This window comes from Haplochromis burtoni, unplaced genomic scaffold (assembly GCF_018398535.1).
Source record: "Haplochromis burtoni strain Fernald_Lab_line unplaced genomic scaffold, NCSU_Asbu1 Contig_52, whole genome shotgun sequence".
Lineage (NCBI taxonomy): Eukaryota > Metazoa > Chordata > Actinopteri > Cichliformes > Cichlidae > Haplochromis > Haplochromis burtoni.
Genome location: NW_024582413.1, coordinates 1,022,618 through 1,036,942, shown reverse-complemented (window position 1 = coordinate 1,036,942; position 14,325 = coordinate 1,022,618).

Below are 14,325 nucleotides of genomic sequence, written 5' to 3'. Positions count from 1 at the left end.
TACCTTGCATACCACCTCTCTGCCGGATATTGATATGTGCTTAACTTATTCCATTTAAATGTGAACATAATGGAAATGGGGTTTTTCTTGCCTTCCATGAATAGAATAAAAAATATTCACATATTCAATACTTGCCTTTTGTTCACAACCTGATTGCAGAAATGTGTGGAAAGCAGTGTTAAGGTTAATACTGCTTTGTCAAAAACATGGCATAAGATCTGAAAGAACGATGTAAACTGAGGGAATGGATTTGATTTCTTGCATACTGGTGTGGATATAAAATACAGATGTTGTGGTGTTTAGACAAAGATAAGTCTAGTCGAGACAAGAGCCTCTCCTGTTGAGTCTAAAGACGGGATGACCCCTGTGTGATGTTTAACCACACTGATTTCTTATCTGTTTGCGGTTGAGGTGACACATTGTGCCTGATGTAACAGTTGGAGGCCCACTGTATACAGTTATGTCTCAGCATGCATTGGGAAACATGCCGGGGGAGCCATACGGAGTCGGGAGAGTGGACGCCACATGTTTTTAACTGGCTGCCAAGTAGGGGATAGTACATCACCTGTGACTGGTTACAGATCTAAAAACAAGAATTATAGATGAGATTCAACACAGAGGAGGAGGTGCTTTCACCCTTCACAAATCGTTTGCAAATATAAAACCACAAAAAGTACACGCTGAAGACTGGAGCTGAGCCAGAGCTGGAAGAGAGCATACACTTTCCTCCTGACAGGCTGTCTTTAGGCTGTCATATAGATGGTGTGTGTGTGTGTGTGTGTATTTCTTTCTCCCTAGTTAACTTAATATCAAAGGTTCAAAGCAAAGAATAAAAACGGATCCTTTAGCGTTTAACGCACCATGCTGTGGTATTATTTCATGAAATAGAGAGGTTTTCTTACAAAAGTGTTCCCATATTTCAAATATATTTATGTAAAACAGATACTGTAAATTTCAACTGGATATTTCATCTCAGAATTTGTGGTCTGTTACAAGCAGAAATAAATGTTTTAAATATAAGGGTTCTTCTTCTCAGTAGCTTGGTAAAAAGGCAGTATGCCCATGTCGCTTCTGAGGTTTTACACATTAAGTAACAACCATAACACTCTCACTCCTTCCATAGGAATTATTAGGGTAAGTAGCAGCCAGCTGTTTATAATCAAATGCAATTAATTAACTGATAATGAGCAAGTGAGACCACTTCTATAAAAGTGGACGTTTTCACAGTTTGCTGGTCTGGAGCATTCAGATGTTTCTTAATACAATGGCAAAGTGGAGGGACATTAACGATTGTAGGGTTGTAACATAATTTCCAACCAATTTAAAGTCTATTATTCTGCAGTAAGAAAGATTATTCACAAGTGGAAAACGTTCAAGACAGCTGCCAATCTTTGCAGGAGTGCACGCCCCAAAAAATTCACCCCAAGGTCAGACTGAGTCAATCTTCAGAGAAACTGCAAACATCCAAGAGCTACATCTTGGGCTCTACGGGCCTTTGTGAGGATGTCAAAGTTTACCACGGTACAATTAGAAAAAGACTGAACATGGGTGTCTTGTTTGTAAGGGTCTCTCTGAACAAATCACAAGACTTTTGGACAGTGTCCTTTAGACAGACAAGTCCAAAGTGGAGATTTTTGGCCATAATACTCGGCACCAAATTTAGTGAAAGCCAAACAAAGCATATCAGCTCAAACAGCTCATACCAATTGTCAAGCATGGGGATAGAGGGGTGCTGATTTGGGCTTATTTTGCAGACACAGGACTCGGGCACATTGCAGACATTGATCACGAACTCCTCTGTATACTAAAGTATCCTAGAGCCAAATGTGAGGCCACCTGTCCAACAGCTAAAGCTTGGCTTAAGTAATGCAACAGAACCGTGACCCCAAGCACAGCAGCAAATCTCCAACAGGATGGCTGAAACAGAAAAGAATCAACCTTTTGCAATGACTCAGTCAAAGTCCAGACCTCAACCTGATTGAAATGCTGTGCCAGAACCTTAAGAGACCTGTGCATAAACAAATGCCCTGAAAAAACTCTTGCAGAAAATCTTATTATGTCCTGATATTTAAAACCTTCAAACTGACAGAGGGTGTAATTTCTTTTTGCTGTGACTGTATGTATTTTGAAAAAAACAAAACAACAGCAGTACCAGATCTTGCACTCATTTACAGGCTGTTTTATGCATTTTAAGACACATGGCTGATGTTTTTAACAGTTCTTTTTCCCTCTGAGCAGTGCTAAGTGATTTACTTAGGCATACATTTTCTCCTCTTCTAATTACAGTGAGTGTGTGATTAATGACTTCAGCTGCATTTTTATCCACAGAGCACGATGAATCCTACTTTCTCCTGTTGCTTCCTTTTTGTCTGAGTGTATGTTTGTGAAAGAAACTGTCCCCCTGGGAAATGTGCTTCAGTGACTCATGTTTACAGTGCATTTTTACAAAGCCAGATTTTTCTTTCTCATCTCAAGGCCAATTATTGGAAACACACCAGTGTTGCCCAAAATCAAAGCAGAGAGTCAAAATTCAAGACTTTTCATCTTAGAGTTTCCTGCTCATCTGTCGTGCTTGGACGTTCAAAGCCGTGTTTTCAGCCATATACATTCCATAGTGAAGGAACAGGAAAGATGACCTGCCGCCAGCGACTCACACAGGATGCCAAGTTGGAGGCAGAAATGAAAAGAAAGCTGAACTTGATTTAGCAGCAAACAAGTTTACAATAAATTAGACAAATTCCTGAACAGTTTCCAAGGAACACATAAAAATAAAGCAGGACGTAAAGGCTCATTAACAAAGTAGCTCCTGATTAACTTGTTGATGATTAACTGTTAAATTGCACAAAGACAAATTACAAAACACTCTGAACAAGTATCAGCTGCAAATCTGAGCTAATCTTTTGTTCGCATAATGACTTATGCATATGAATGTAGTTGTGCATCCAACTAATTAGCCATGCAAGAGTTGGTATAAATGGACTGGCATAAAGTTTCATACAGGCATTGACTCGACAGTTCACCCTTCAGGATGAACTGTTGATCCCTTAACTTTTGATCTACAGCCAAAATGGCACTATGTGTAATTTGTACATGCTGGATTTGCGACCTGCAGATCGTGTGAAGAGTTACATGTGAAATGTGAGCTTGTTTTGTCACCTGTGAATGGGGCAGAATAGGGCAAACAATGAAACGGATCATAAAAAGCCAACCTTTTTATGATCACCCAAGTAGCTTTGTGCATAAATGCAACCAAACAAAACATCCATCCATCCATTCGCTTCCGCTTATCCTTTTTCAGGGTCGCGGGGGGCACTGGAGCCTATCCCAGCTGTCATAGGGCGAAAGGCGGGGTACACCCTGGACAGGTCGCCAGTCTGTCGCAGGGCTAACACATAGGGACAGACAACCATTCACACTCACATTCACACCTAGTGACAATTTAGATTAATCAATTAACCTATCCCCACAAGCTGCATGTCAAACAAAACATAAACTGTGGATAACAGAAAACCTGAAAAGCAACAACACGGTTTCTGTATTGTAAGCCATGGGACAACATATCTCATAGCATATTTTCAGATAATACCTCTGAGAAAGAATTTATATTGTGCACAGTTCTGATTATAGAAACAGCCACATGACAAGTTAGAAAGGTAGAGAGAGAAGGTCAAAACCTTGCTTTTCCCTCACTTCCACACAGCTGTACAATCACACCATGAAGTGGGTGTAAATGTCAGATTGTAGTATACAGAAGGTTGCAGAAATGGTCAGATCCCCTAATGAGAGATTTGGAAGGTGCATGGTGAGGGCCGGGTTATGTCTTTTTTTTTTTTTATTTCTTTTTTTTTAATCTATTTTAGCATTACAGTGTAACCATGCTGTTTTTGTCCTGTGTCATAAATTGCTAATAAAAAACACAAAAGTCTTCCTCATCCATTGCATGTGTGGACATTAAGACCGTGTCCTTTTTTCTAACTTTATACAATAAAACTGGTGTTGCAGGCCTGGTCTGCCTCATTAAAAAATCTCTTCTAATGAGAAACAGTATAGATCAATGTTTATGTGTTTTCTAAAGAATTGCTTTATTAGAAGTTTTTCTTTTTAAACCAGAATACTAATGTGGAAAAGATTGCATGGTGTATTTACCCCAAATACAACTGCACCCCAGGTCTCCAGAGGTTAACCCTTTTTCTGCGTGTGATAAGATGGTGTTCTGAAGTGAGCAAAACAAGGGAAATGTATTGCCTGAACCAAAACAGAAGGAAATCCTGTGGTTACTGGATAAGCACTGTTCAACTGAATAAATCATCAGCATTAATTAGTTAGAATGAGTGACTACAACTTTTTGGCTGGATGTTGCTATTTTTAACATTTCCCAGAAAAAGTGCCCCAATGGTGCCCTCCTTCTTATAAGTCTGATTCACATGTGCTGGATGACCATATCCTGCCAGAAAGCCTCTATTTCGTGACAGAGTGGATGGATTTCCAGGCAGCCGGAGGATGCAGCAGAGGTGTAGTAAAACATCTGAGTGAGTGTCATATTGCTTCTGAGATGGTTCACCATATTTACAGTGACCCAACACACACTCGGCCACCAAATACCAGTCGTTTCATACTTGATAAACCTCACCGAGACGAACTGTACGGAGAATAGTGTTATTGAGCAGGTGCGACGTTCCCGGGCGGTCGTATAAAACGTGGCCTGTCTGTGCCCTCTGTCTTGACATGGCGGGTGGTCGGGTTGTGTTCACATTCAGATTCACCTGCAGATCCCCTGCTGTCATCGTGTGGGGAGGCAGTAGCATGAAAGTACCAAGTTGTAAAACATGCGACCCCTAAGTACAAATGGTCCCAGTGTAACAGGAACCAGACGCTGCGAGCGCAGGATCACAGGCTCAGAAAACGAACACATCCGTGCAAAGACGGCCATCTTAACGAGTCATTTCCTCTCATTTAGTATGAATTTTTTAATCTTCGAGCCCTAGCAGCACAGTGGTGCAGTGTTTGCCTCACAGAGGGTCCTAGGTTTTAATCTGCTGACCAGTTGGGACCTGTGACAGACTAGTAAGCTCTTCTGGTTGTACAGTGCCTCTTGCCTCATGACAGCTGGGATAGGCTTCAGCCCAACTGTGACCCTGACTTGAAAAAGTGAAATTAAATGTATGGAAGGATGTATAGTTATGAGCTATGTACCTGTAGCCATACTCTTTTCATGCCCAGTGGCATTACTAATTAACCTAAATGTATAGTCACCCAGTTGTTTTGTCTCTTTTAATTAAAAACCATCTCTTGCTGTCTTTTTAATTCTGCCCTGCATTAATAAATGTGGCATAAATATTCAAACTAAGCTTACATAATTCAAAACATTTATTTCATTTTTAACATTTAATATCTTTACTGTCTTACAATAAAGATAGACTTTAAAAAAAAATCACAAATACAATCATTTTCTTTCATTAAATTTTTAGCCTGCATTCGTGTTTTTCTGGAAACTAGGTTGCATACTGAATATTTGCCCTTCTTCACCAATAATTCACTGTAATATCTAGCATGACGATTTTGTGTTTAGGGCTTTAACCACTGTAAAACTTGACTGCGAGAAAAAGAAGAGTGAGATGAATTTAGCCATGGATAAGAGGGATAATGCTATTTTATTATACTCATCTCCTGCCTTTTATTACTCCACATGGGTACTTAAAATTTAATTGTCATGTTTTATTGTTTATGAGATGCTGCTTTGATCATTTTGCCAGTCCTGAAAATGACATGAAAGTCTAGTTTTCTTAAACACTTTTGAATGGCTCGTATTAGCACAAATTCTTTACTTGTCACTCTCTCAATCTTTCACTTCCCTCGTAGGAAGTGAAAGATTGTCTCAGATAAGATCTTTCTCTGATCCACTGTAAAAGGAGTAGTAGTTCTTATCTGGCTGCTTTTCTCAATTGCTTCATGGTGATGCTTCAGCTAACCACTATTATCCTCCAAATGGATGAGCTGTTTCACTCAAGGTGATGGTGATGGAATATTGATGGCATTATTAAACCTTCTCCGCACCTTGAGATTGCATCGAGCATCGCCGTACGTAAGACTTTCTTCTGAATCGATCAGAAATGTTATTATCATGGTGCACAAATTGATGTCTATGAATAAGGGAGGATGATGTCCTTTTTGTGTGCCTTTATGCGTAACCTGGGATCATAAAGGCCACCGATGGTCTTCTGATTTCTTAAGCATCTGGGAGAAAGTAGACGTCATATGAAATGAGACAGAAGCGGTCGAGAAATCTGAAAAAGAAAATCTGAAAAGAAGTGCTTGGAGCAAAGCGAAGGATAGATGTGTTGGCAAAAAGGGATTAGTTGACTGAGAGCAATCCAAGGACGTGCATTGACAGCAGGGCACCAAAAAGAGACTAATGTGATTAGCTGGGTGGAAGATATTGAATAGCAATAATACAAAACCTGATCCTCTTCCTCTACCTTCCTCCAATCCTTTACATCTAGAATGTGATCTTCCACAGCAGCTCAATACTATGAAATAATATTGAGTAACGAAAGTTTTAATTACTTAATCCGTTTTTGTGCGCGCGGATCTGGGTGTGCATTTTGTTTTTACGTCCTAATATGATTCAACCACTGCATGCAAGAACAGCAGCAAGGCTGATAGAGGCGTTTGTGTTTCTCTGCTTGTGTGTGTTAGGTGTGTGGTAGCCTTGCATTTCAGCCCCATCATGCTTTCTGTTTCACTGGCAGTGATCAAAGGCCTTGTGTTCTCAAGTCGTGTTCCTTCAAACGGCATACATGGCTAGTTGCTAATGTGCTGGAAATCCTCGGCACAGAGACAAAATAAACTCGTGTGTGCATGTGTGTGTGTGTGTGCGCGTGCAAGCATGTGCGTCTGTAATGTATATGTCCATTTGTCATAATTCACAGCTCTGAACATTAAATCTGTATTCATTGGCGTGGTTTTCTTTCCTGTCCCTGTTTTTTCCATTATTTCATTTCCCTGTATCCCTCTTTTCACATTACACATTACAATAACCTCCTCACTTTCCTATATGTTTTTTTGTTATTCAAGCCATACACCTCAGGCTTTCTCCACTCATCCAACCTTTTTATTGCCTAAAAAAAGACCAATGGCTGAACTGTCAAATAGCTGCACATGATTAAATACTGTTTAAAAACCAGACTAAATTCATGGATCCTGCCATTTATAAAATAACCCCTATTAATGTGTTCATGTGTCACAGCAAATAAGCACATCAGTATATTTGTGCTCTTGATAAATGGTTTCTAAAAAATGTTTCTTGTGACGCCCAAAATGATGTAAATATGATGTAACTTATTATGACTCACAACCACACGCAGTCTGGATAGCTGCAGGCCAGGCTACACAAAACCAACCACAGCAGTTATTCTGAATGAAATACTTCCACATGGTTTCTTTCCAAGACCATAAAGAAAAGATTAAAGATCAGAAATCAACATCCAGTAAAAAATTGATTGTTTTCACTCATGAAATCTGAAAAATATCAGGAGAATCTGGTCAAGAGGTTTTTCCCAGCATGGACACAATGTGCTTCAGACACGTTGTCACTAATGAAAACTGCAGTGGAGAAAAGAAACTACACCCTCTTCTAGGTTTTACATATCAGGATTTTTTTTAATCTTCTGTTAATTACCAAGTAAATACAACGGCATATGACATATTACACCGTGGTATTATTTATCTAACAAAAACCAAGCCCAAATGCTGAAGCTGTGGAGGGAAGACTAAGTGCTACTAGGAATTAAAAGGATACGTAGCAGCTAGGTACTAATAATCACATACACTTGATTAGTTGATTATAAGCAAGTGTGAATACCTCTGTATTCAGGTGTGTGTTAACACACTGCTAACGAAGAAACAATTCAGTATTGTCTTCCTCATCAATCTGGGAAGGGTTATAAGGCCACGTCCAAACAATTTGAAGTCAATTCTGAAGTCAAAAGTAAATAAACTGAATCAGTGTTGTAAAGAAAAGTGGACTAAAACTTATCCATAAACATGAGAGAGATGGATAAACTCATACTGAGAATAATTTCCTCGACTTATTGCTGCAAAAGGAGGTTCTGCAAACTTTTGAATCATGGGGTTTCTTTAGCTGTTTACCCACCACTTTTGCATTTTGCCTTAGTTGTTGCTATATAAAAAATAACTCTGTGCGTCAAGTGTTGTTGTTTCTCCCAGCTTAAACTTGGTACCTGGACCTGGTAAAGACAAGATGATTTTTATTATGTTTTGATGCATAAAACATTAAAATATAGAAAGAGTGTGTATTCTTTGTCATGTGAGTCTGTGTCTACATGTGTTAACAAGAGGGCGCTACCATCATGTCTTTGAAAGTAAAAATGAGCCTAAAATAGGTTAAAGTTGAGATTCATAATTTAAAGCTGTGACTTCTTGCACACCGTTTCTTGAAGTAGCAAGACAAAGAGAAAGATGTAGCTTATGGTTAGGTAAGCTTAAGCTAAATTGAATTTACATTACATGGTCTCCGCTCACTGCATTGGTGCCAGCCTCTTCCTGTATGTACATCCTTTTAGGCATGATGTACTTTGAGCTAAATTGCATTAACATGATCACGATGATAACAGTAATGTACTGGTGTTTGATGGGTAATGTTTACATTTTCAGCATCTTGAGTTGCTGATACTTAAAGATGAGAGTGATGGGAATGGCACTGGTTAATATTTGGGTATAAATTAAAGAATTTGGGTAAACTGAAATTTTGACCCGGTGATGGCATCAGAAGAAAAAGTAAAATGATCACCCAAGTGTTATTAGAGTTCACAGTTCATGGATAGTTACAGCAGTGCGTTTTATCTGTGTTTTGTCTGTGAACTGTGAGTGTCTGTACAAAGTTTCATGGTAAATTACCATATCATCCAGTGGAGTCTCCAAGTTAAAAAACACTGGCCCAAAGACACACATGATGCTCAAAAGCTATTAAATAAAAAACGTTTTCATATGTATTTGGACTCCAAACTGCATTTCTATAAGAGTCAAGCTCCAGTGTTACACTGCAATCCTGCACACAGATAGTGGTTAAGTTATAAGAGATCCATGATATATATCTTATTTAAGTGCTACTGACATGTTCCAATAATAAAGTGCTGGGGAAGCATTTTGCCTGGCCAGAGTGGGAAGATAATGTCTAAAGGTGAAATCCACTTCAGGGTCAGACCACAAACCCAGTATGCCACCGCTGATTGATTTACGGGGAGCTATTCTCTCATTTCACTCTCCGTAATAGGTCCTGTAATAGTCACTTGCAAAGCAGTTCTAAATTTTTAACATACAATTGTGTTACTTTATTGGTCTCCAGTCACGGGGTTAATGATTTAACGAGTGAGACTTTGTGAGAAACAGACACAAATTCAAAATGGAATGGGAATTTACTCAACTGGCGTGCAGTTATTTTCCTTAATTGTTTCCTGAACTTTGCCCTTGAGGTTTTCCCTGACCCGGCATATCCTGATGGGGCAAAATGACAGACATGAATTTAGGAAGATGGAAGGGGGAGGCCTGGGTGTGAGTGTGTAAATGCGGCTGTTCTGGTCTGGGCCAGGTGGCAGCAAAGCCAAAAGTACCTCATTTACTTCTGACACAAACTCCTCCATCATCTCCATGTTTGAAGCCTGGATATATTCATAGTACTCCTGAACATTTTTAGTGAAATTCCCACAAGCTAAATGACATTTTAAAGAGGACTTAATGAGCACAGGGGTTCCCACATTAATGTCCTGTGTTTCATTGGTTAAACTAGTTTTGAAACAGCTGAAGACTTTTGAGAAATGTTGCCCTGTGTCTGCAACAAAAACAAAGACAGTATTTGATTATCATGCATCCCTTTATTCTCCATCCCAAGTCAACCCAATACTCCTCTCACTGCCTCTGTCACAACATTTTCATCAAAGCTCTTAGCTTCTAAAGCATCCTGTATCAGCAAAGCAGTAAACAGTGAAGCTATTTTAATGCATCATTGATTTTGACCAGAAGTATAACAGAATTACAACTAAAGGAGTGCTGTAAGTTAAAAATATGAATGTTATTTAGTATTTTTTTCTGCCTTTAAAAAACATTAAATTTTATATTTTGGCATTAAAATATCAAGCTTGCATGTACTGGGGTATTAATGTTTTTATTATCGTGTTAATTTAGGGCAGGTCAATTGGGTGTTGGTCTAATAAATTTGTTAAGCTCTGTAATGAGAAAAAATAAAGAGGACAGTATTTATTTCCCTTATATATTCTACATGTGTTGAGGATTCAGAGCCATGACACTACTTAGAATACGTATAGAGCAAACTGCATATTTAGATATAATAGTTCCTAGAGGTTGGAGATGAAAGAGTTGAAGCCCTGTCAGACAAATCTAAAAACAGAGAATTTGAACTTTATCTATCCAACTTAATCAAGCAAAGGGTCAAATGGACACAAATCCAAAGTCCAGTGTCTGTAGATGTTCTGAATGGTCATTCTTGAAGATGGTGTTATCATCCAATTCCATAACCCTGTCCATGAAAATCAGAAATCGTACCTTTAAGTTTGGTTGATCTTGCCTTCAAGGTCATTTCTGTGAGCTGCACTGCTTCCAGCACAGCTGCTATTATTTTTAGATGGTTCTACAAAAGTCACATTCTGACCGCATGTGCTGCTCTGATATGTACTGGATTTCTTCCAGTGGTAATGCCCTACAGTGTGTGAAGAAGACCTTTCTGCTGCATAAATGACCCAAACTGTTGCTTTGTCAGTGTTGCCTAAATTACAATGCACTGAGGTTTTAGACGACACCATGCAATAGCTGACCACACACACTATTTAATTTTTGTCTGTTCAACTTCTCTCTCTTTACCAAAATGAAATTCGAATAGCATTCTACGGTGGCCCTGAGAGGCCAAATGGACTGCAACTGAAGAAAACACCAGCAATAAGAAAAACGCTGCAAAAGCAAACAGCTAACACAACGGAAATAGTAAAAAAAGGAAACAGAAATAGAAAAAACAGATTTCCAAAAGCACAAAGGAAGTGTTTCTGGGGAGACAATAACCTGACGGACCAGTTGCAGTACTAAAATATGCTAAGAATCGCGCTGGGAGACGCTTAAAAGAAGTGAAGGGTCTATCCGTTTTGTGAATAAAGAAAAGATGAGAGGTAAGTGTATTAGCCTAACTATTAGCCTCAGTATTATATGAATAATGAGATTAAAACACACTTACGTAGCATGTTTTGGTTCCTCCAACTGGTCCGTCGGGTTATTGTCTCCCCAGAAACACTTCCCTTGCACTTTTGGAAATCTGTTTTTAACTATTTCCGTTTTCGTTTTTCCCTATTTCCGTTGTGTTTTGTGTGCTTTTGCAGTGTTTTTCTTATTGCTGGTGTTTTCTTAAGTTGCAGTCCGTTTGGCCTCTCAGGGCCACCGTAGAATGCTATTCGAATTTCATTTTGGTAAAGAGAGAGAAGTTGAACAGACAAAAATTAAATAGTGTGTGTGGTCAGCTATTGCATGGTGTGATCTAAAAACTCAGTGCATTGTAATTTAGGCAACACTGACAAAGCAAAAGTTTGGGTCATTTATGCAGCAGAAAGGTCTTCTTCACACACCTCAGCACATTACAACTCCACGTTGACAGTCTGACCCCAGTGAGCAGATTTACAATGTGTAACCCTGTGACTGTTAGGAAGGGGAAAAAAGATGTTTTCCTGGCCACGCTCCTGACAGCAGGTGCTTTGGTCAGCCTTGGAGACTAATGGCTCTTTCACTATGAAGACTTCTGTTTGATCTCTTGGTGGTAGCTCTCATGACAAGTGATGATCCACAACACGAAGATCCCCACAGACAGAGCCGGCAGTGTTTCTGCTTCATGGTACAAATTGCAAATGCACACCTGAAAGTGGTCACAAAAGACTCTTTACTACAGACACTTGATGCATGTGTATGACCATGCTGTTTATGCCTCCTTATGCCCAGTTTACTTTGACCTAAATTCTGATTCCAGGCACGATAATGCTAAAGTCACACGAGGGGAAATGGGGGTTTGAGACCACACCAGAATTACTGCAATAAACAATAAATTTGCAGTCTTGTTTGTCTTTGGAATAGTTGCTTTGAAGATTGGGACCAGGTTCAACTGCAGTACTGCTGAGAATAATGGGAATGTCATTTGTTTTGGCAGATTAGATTAACAATTTCACTTGATTCTGCCATTGCAGAAAAAGTAAAATGTTTCACGTTTACCAACAACAGGACCTCACTAACAAACAGGTAACATCACAGTGGCTACACCAGTCTTTTATACACAGTCTAGGATTTCTTGGTACTACAGTCAAAAGTTATAAAATCTTTCCGTTAAAAATTCCCAAAAGATTGGTGGCAAATGAAATCGATCACGAAAACGTGGATAGGATGTGCTTTGCCTCACAGCAAGTTCCACTCCACCATCTGGCCTTTCTGTGTTGAGTTTGCATCTTCTCTCTGGCTCCATCCAACAGTCCAAAAGAGTTAGTGGGTTGAGTCTATGCGCGGCCATAAGTGTTAATGTGTTAGTGGTTGTCTGTCTCTCTGTGTTACTCTTGCAACAGATTGGCCATCTGTCCACAGTGTACCCTGCTTCTCGCCCTGTGGTAGCAGGGATACTCTAGCCTGATAAGGATAGGTGGTAGAGAACAGATGGATGGAATGTGGATTCACAGAAAGTTACTACTGCAAGTCTATGACTATGCTGTGCTACAAATCATGAGTCACAACCATTGCTGGTTAACACTAAAATCTAACATTAGCCAAAGTATTTTTTTAAATTGCCGTGAACATCCCCAAAAGAAAAAAAAAAACATAATTTAGTGGCATAACTGTGGAATTTAAAGAGAAAAAACAGAAAGAGAAAGTTACTATTTAAAATAATCCCTTAAATACCCTGTATGTCTCTGTGGGAAAGCCTTTGTTAATCACAGCCTTGATAGAATTAAGTGTCATCCTGTCGGATTAATGCTAAACTCACCATTTAGCTGTAGCACGCACGAACATGACCTGGCCTAATAGCAGCTGTTTCTGTGCTGTACTAGCTATGTAAGCCTAAAGCACTTGTGAGATCATCATGCAGACTTTCTTTAAAAAGGTAGAAAGTTTCAGTACTCCCGCTGAGGTGCACTGGTGGACACTGCGCCATGTCCCAGACATTACCCCCAGGGGAAGTCAGTGTATCAGAGCATGAAAAGAAGTGGAGGACGGATGATTTCTTTACTCCAGGTCTAAATCCTTCCTCTCTTCCTTCTTCTCTAGACCCGTTCCCAGCATCTACCCTGCCGTCCCTCTGCCCGGCTTTCTCTCTCCACCTGGAAAAATAGCAGGCAGTGAAACGTGACACGGGGCAGCGGCTGGGGGGGGGTCGTGCCGGTCGCTGTGCTGTCCCACTAATGGAGATGGATGTGGGCTCAGAATTGTCTCCTGAACAGCCTCCACAACGAAGCGAGAGAGGGGGGGGGGGGATCCATTTCTACTGCACTTCCTCCTGGGCTACAGAACTCCCTTAATGAGAGGGGAGGGCTGAACACTCACGACTTGATTTGAGAGAAGGAAGGGGAGACCATGAGATGGAGACCTGCAGAGAGAATGGGACGGCTGAGAGAAAAGACATGTGGAGAGATAGAAAAGGGAGAATAGGCTGAGAGAAAATGGGCAGCGGGAGAATAAAGTAGAGGAATGACATGTTGACAACAGAGGAAGATAGATGATAAGACAGGAGGGAGAGAGGATTGAAGGACTAATGATATTCGAAAAGGTATAATGCAAAGAGAGAAAATGCCAAGATGAAGACTGACAGAGATAAATAGACCATGATTGCCGACAAATCACTTCTTAGCTATTATGCCTCGGCCTCCCGTAACTCCATCCTCGAAAAGTCTCCATCCCTGTCCTGGGTCCCTACATTTAGATTTCTTTGTCTTTTTTCATAGCTATCATAATAAGTACAAGTTTGAGTGCAGAGCTGAGGCTGGCAGAGGAAAATCCATAACAAAATAAAATTGTGGATGATAGGAGAGTGAGTGATGCTGCAATCGGAGAACAAGCCCAGTAACAAGCACTGAAAAAACTTAATACACAGCAGTTCCACAACAATTGTGTGTCTTTATGCACAAAAATCTTTAGGTGAGTAAACGGCCATGACCATACACACAACTGTGCAGGTCATAGTGTGTTTAAAACCTTGCATCCAGAGGTTAATACCTGTCATCTTCCTGGAGACCAACATATATTGTGCATTGTCTCTCAAATCAGTCTTTTTTCTCA